Source organism: Hylobates moloch, unplaced genomic scaffold (assembly GCF_009828535.3).
Source record: "Hylobates moloch isolate HMO894 unplaced genomic scaffold, HMol_V3 SCAFFOLD_11, whole genome shotgun sequence".
NCBI classification, from domain to species: domain Eukaryota; kingdom Metazoa; phylum Chordata; class Mammalia; order Primates; family Hylobatidae; genus Hylobates; species Hylobates moloch.
In genome coordinates, this window is record NW_026652286.1 from 50,679,645 (window position 1) to 50,685,251 (window position 5,607).

Sequence of the window (5,607 nt, forward strand, 5' to 3'; positions counted from 1 at the left end):
ATATAATATAAATGTGTTCCCTGGTTCTTTTAATAAATTAAAATTATAAATATAATAAAATTATAATTATAAATTATAATATAAAATTATAATTAAATTATAATATATTGGATATATTATATAGTATATATTTATAATATAAATATATGTTGGATAAAATATAGTCTAGACAAGGAGAAAATTAAGCTGAATTTTTGAAGTGGATCAATATTTTGCCAGGTAGGCATGTAAGAAAATTTCCTGCCAGAAGGTGAACATGGAAGGTTGCCAGGAGGGCAAATGGCCTGGAAAAATTGTAAAACCATTCTCAAGACAGACTAGAAAATATCTCATCTGAAAATACTTGATGTTGGAGGTGGAACCTAGTGAGAAGTGTTTGGATCATGGGGGCCTCATGAAGGCCTTGGTGCCACCCTTGCAGGAGTGAATTCTTACTCCATTAGTTTTTGCAAAGCTGATTGTTGAAAAGAGCCTGGCACCCACCTCCCTCTCTCTTCCTTCCTCTTTTGCCATGTGATGTTTGCTCCCCTTTGCCTTCCTGAATGGCTGAATGACAACAAACCTTGACATTATTTACTTTGAGTGGAAGCAGATTCTGGTGCGATGCTTCTTGCACAGCCTGCAGAACTGTGCAAATAAATGAATACACTTCTTATCGATTAAAAAAATATATAGGCCAGGTGCAGTGGCTCATGCCTGTAATCCTAGCACTTTGGGAGGCCAAGGTGGGCAGATTGCCTGAGCTCAGCCTGGGCAACATGGTGAAACCCCATCTCTACTAAAATATAAAAAATTAGCTGGATGTGGCAGCATGTGCCTGTAGTCCCAGCTACTTGGGAGGCTGACGCAGCAGAATTGCCCGAACCCGGGAGGCAGAGGTTGCAGTAAGCTGAGATCATGTCACTGCACTCCAGCCTGAGCAACTGAGTGAGACTCTGTCTCAAAAAAAGAAAAAAGAAAAAAGAAAAAAAAAATGCTCGGGCACTTCTTGAACCTTGAGAAAGGAAAAATGGAAACTTGCAGCCAATGCCTTCAGAATTATGTAGCTATGGACTTTTAAGGGAAAAAAAGTTTGTTGGTTCAAAATCTGGGGAACAAGACAGCCTGGGGTACATAGCAATGATGTTTATCCCAGTGAAAATCTTTTCTTTGCCTATGCCTACCCTGTCCAAGTGATCAAAAGTAGTAACCAGTTGGCTCATTTCTTACTCATGCCACTTTTCTGTCTTGCCTTCTGCTATGGCTTGGATATTATTGTTTGTCCCCACAAAAACTCATGTTGAAATTTAATCCCTGATGTCGTGTTGGGAGATGAGGCCTAATGGAAGGGGTCTGGTGTACGGGAGCAGATCCCTCATGAGTGGCTTGGTGCTGTTTCCATGGACTGCATGAGTTCTTGCAAGAATGGGCTTGTTTCCACCACAGTAGATTGTTATAAGGCCAGGATGCCCCTCAGGGCTTCCCCTTTTTGCACATGTCCACTTCCCCTTTGACCTTCTTCACCACGTTGTGATGCAGCACGAAAGCCCTCACCAGAAGCCAGGGCCATGCCCTTGAACTTCTCATCCTATAGAACCATGAGCTAAATAAACCTCTTTTCTTTATAAATTGCCCAGTGTCAGGTATTCCTTTACAGCAACATAAAATGGGCTAAGGCACCTTCTTTCTCTCCCAACTCCCCCACTCCAGGGAACAACATGCAGCTTAAGAACTGGAGTCTGAGTCCCAGAGAGTGAGGCTCCTGCCTTCCTTTACCCTCTCACTACTTGTTTAAGCAAAAAGGTTAATTATGTTCTTAGCAGGGGACCACTGCCTCAGTATGTTGAAGATAAGGGAAAACTGGTTGAAACTGAAGATTAGTAAAAATATAAATATCATTGAAAGTTTACTATACCACTTATGCTTCTGGTGCTCAGTTCAAACCATCCCCTGTATCTTGTGCTATATCAAATCACATCATCTTCTTGTTTATTTTTGTTTTCAGTGTTGGCTTGACACCTTCCGTTTTAGATTCATCACCTTCCAGACAGGAGCACAAATGATGTTTTTAATATGAATGTATAGTTGACCCTTGAACAACATGGGTTTCAGTTGTGCCGGTCCACTTGTATGTGCATTTTTCTCAATAAATATATTGGAAAATTTCTTGGAGATTTGTGACAATTTCAGAAAACTTACTAATGAACTGTGTAGCCTAGAAATGTCAAAGCATTTAATAAAAAGGTCATGAATTCACAAGATACATGTAGTTGCTAGTCTATTTTATCATTTACTATCATAAAATATACATAAGTCTATGATAAAAAGTTAAAATTGGCTGGGTGCAGTGGCTTATGCCTGTAATCCCAGCACTTTGGGAGGCCGAGGCATGCGGATCACTTGAGGTCAGGAGTTCAAGACCAGCCTGGCCAACATGGTGAAAACCCATCTCTACTAAAAATACAAAAATTAGTCAGGCATCGGCTGGGTGTGGTGGCTCACACCTGTAATCCCAGAACTTTGAGAGGCTAAGGTGGGTGGCTCACCTGAGGTCAGGAGTTCGAGACCAGCCTGGCCAACATGGTGAAATCCCATCTCTACTAAAAGTACAAAAACCACCCGGGTGTGGTGGCAGGCACCTGTAATCCCAGCTATTGGGGAGGCTGAGGCAGAAGAATCGCTTGAACCTGGGAGGCAGAGGTTGCAATGAGCTGAGATCAAACCACTGCATTCCAGCCTGGGTGACAGAGCAAGACTCTATCTCAAAAAAAAAAAAAAGAAAAACGAAAAAAAATTAGCCAGGCATGGTGGCACATGCCTATAATCCCAGCTACTCGGGAGGCTGAGGCGGGAGAATTGCTTGAACCTGGGAGGCAGAGGTTGCATTATGTCACTGCACTCCAGCCTGAGTGACAGAGTGAGACTTTGTCTCAAACAAAACAAAACAAAACAAAACAAAACAAAACAAAACAAAACACCCACGGACCTTGCATGGTGCTATTCATAGTTGACAGAAATTGCTATAAGGCATGCAACCTTAAGCTTTAACAAATAGGGCCAAATTTTTTCCAAAGTGTCACCAGTGTAACCAGCCATATATGAGAGTTTCAGTTGCTTTACATTCTTGTCAACACTTGATCTTTTTTTTAATGTGGAGCACTTCATAAATATATGTGTTATCCTTGAACGGGCCATGCTAATCTCTGTAACCTTTCAATTTTAGTATATATGTTGTTTAAATGAGAATAATACTTGGTCTTAATCAAACTTGCTAAAGTAGCCATATTGGTGGGGGAGTGGTTGTATCCACTGCTGTTTTAATTTGCATTCCCCTGATTATTATTTTTGTTTGGCACCTTTTCAGTGTTTATTTTCATTGAACTTCTTGGTAAATTGAGTGTTTACATCTTTTGCCCATTTTTCTATTGAAAAATGAGTAGTCTTATTTTTCCTAAAGACTACTTTTATTGAGTAGTCTTTTTTCTTGTTAATCTATATAAGTTCTTATTGTCCATGTTTTAGTTATGAGTTCTTCTCAGTTATATGCGTTGCAATATTCAACCACTCTGTGGGTTGTCTTTTCTATGGTGTATTGTGAGAAAATGGCTGAATGACAGCAAACCTTGAAAATATTCGATCCTTTTCTTAAGAAAGAGTGAATAGTTCTTGAAGAAAATTATTAAGACATTCAAGCATTAGTCTTTATATTTCTTTTTTTTTTTTTTTTTTTTTTTGAGACGGAGTCTCGCTCTGTCGCCCAGGCTGGAGTGCAGTGGCGCGATCTCGGCTCACTGCAAGCTCCGCCTCCCGGGTTCACGCCATTCTCCTGCCTCAGCCTCTCCGAGTAGCTGGGACTACAGGCGCCCGCCACCACGCCCGGCTAATTTTTTTTGTATTTTTAGTAGAGACGGGGTTTCACCGTGGTCTCGATCTCCTGACCTCGTGATCCGCCCGCCTCGGCCTCCCAATGTGCTGGGATTACAAGCGTGAGCCACCGCGCCCAGCCGTAGTCTTTATATTTCTTCTGGCAATGTAAGACCAGTGCTTTTACCATGTCTCCTATTATTCTTTAAAAAATGGTTTCTTTTCCTAATTTATATTTCCTTACTTTTTTTGTTCTTGTTGCATGGTTAATGACCTTCTCCACAATGTTTATATGGTGATCTTCAAGGAACAATTTTAAAGTTTAGAATTCCACTGTGCATTGTTGGAGACTGATTCTGGCTGTTTGCAAATATTTTTGTATATGATTAACCTCTAGTTTACACCAGAAAACAAGGTAACTCAAAAAAGAAAAATCATATATTTTCTATTGAATTACACAAAACTTAAAAGGTTGAGATTTGCTTTTTAAAATTTCTCTTTATTTCTGCTGGGTGCCATGGCTCACGCCTGTAATCCCAGCACTTTGGGAGGCTGAGGTAAATAGATTGCTTGAGGTCAGGAGTTTGAGAGCAGACTGGGCAACATGGCAAAACCCCATCTCCATCAAAAATACAAAAAATTATCCAAGTGTGGTGGTGCACACCTGTGGTCCCAGCTACTCAGAAGGCTGAGGTGAGAGGATCACCTGAGTCCAGGAAGTGGAGGTTGTAGTCCATGAGCTATCGCATTACTACACTCCCACCTGGGTGTGGTTGACAGAGTAAGACCTGTCTCAAAAAATAAAATAAAATAAAATTTATCTTTATTGCATACATGGTGTATTAGTCCATTTTCATGCTGCTGATAAAGACATACCCAAGACCGAGTAATTTATAAAGAAGAGGCGGGGTTTTTGTTTGTTTGTTTGCTTTTTGTTTTTGTTTTTGTTTTTCGAGATGGAGTCTCACTCTGTCACCCAGGCTGGAGTGCCGAGGCGAAATCTCAGCTCACTGCAACCTCCACCTCCCAGGTTCAAGTGATTCTCCTGCCTCACCCTCCTGGGTAGCTGAGATTACAGGCATGCACTACCATGCCTGGCTAATTTTTGTATATATATATTTTTAAATAGAAATGGGGTTGTACCATGTTGGCCAGGCTGGTCTCAAACTGCTGACCTCAAGTGATCTGCCCGCCTCAGCCTCCCAAAATGCTGGGATTTACAGGCATGAGCCCCTGTGTCCAACAAAGTAAAGGAGGTTTAATGGACTCACAGTTCCACGTGGCTGGAGAGGCCTCACAATCATGGCAGAAGGCAAAAGGCATGTCTTGCATCATGGCAGACAAGAGAGAGAACTTGTGCAGGGGAACTCCCGTTTATAAAACCATCACATCTTGTGAGACTTATTCACCGCCATGAGAACAGCATGGGAAAGACCCAGCCCCATGATTCAATTACCTCCCACTGGGTCCCTCCCATGACATATGAGAATTGTGGGGAGCTACAATTCAAGATGAGATTTGGGTGGAGACACAGCCAAACTATATCATGCAACTTCATAATGAGCACTCTGTCTTGTCCTTTTACTATTACACCTATATTATCCAGCATTTTCTATTAATGAGACAGAAAAGAATGGAGAATTGTTTCCAGTTTCCAAAAATGTTACATGTGAAGAAAAAATGCTTCTGAAACAGTAAACTCTACAAATGATCAGATTATTTTTTAGGGGGTAGTACTTTATAACTAATATAGTTTAAGTTTAC

General features: G+C 40.9%; 1 non-coding gene across 1 annotated transcript; it reads right to left on the reverse strand.

Annotated features, from left to right (window-relative positions):
• Window positions 1–3,124: 3,124 nt before the first annotated feature.
• On the reverse strand, window positions 3,125–3,228 carry LOC116477526 (U6 spliceosomal RNA). The gene has a single exon (XR_004250495.1). It is a non-coding gene; the product is annotated as a U6 spliceosomal RNA (small nuclear RNA).
• Window positions 3,229–5,607: the final 2,379 nt, after the last annotated feature.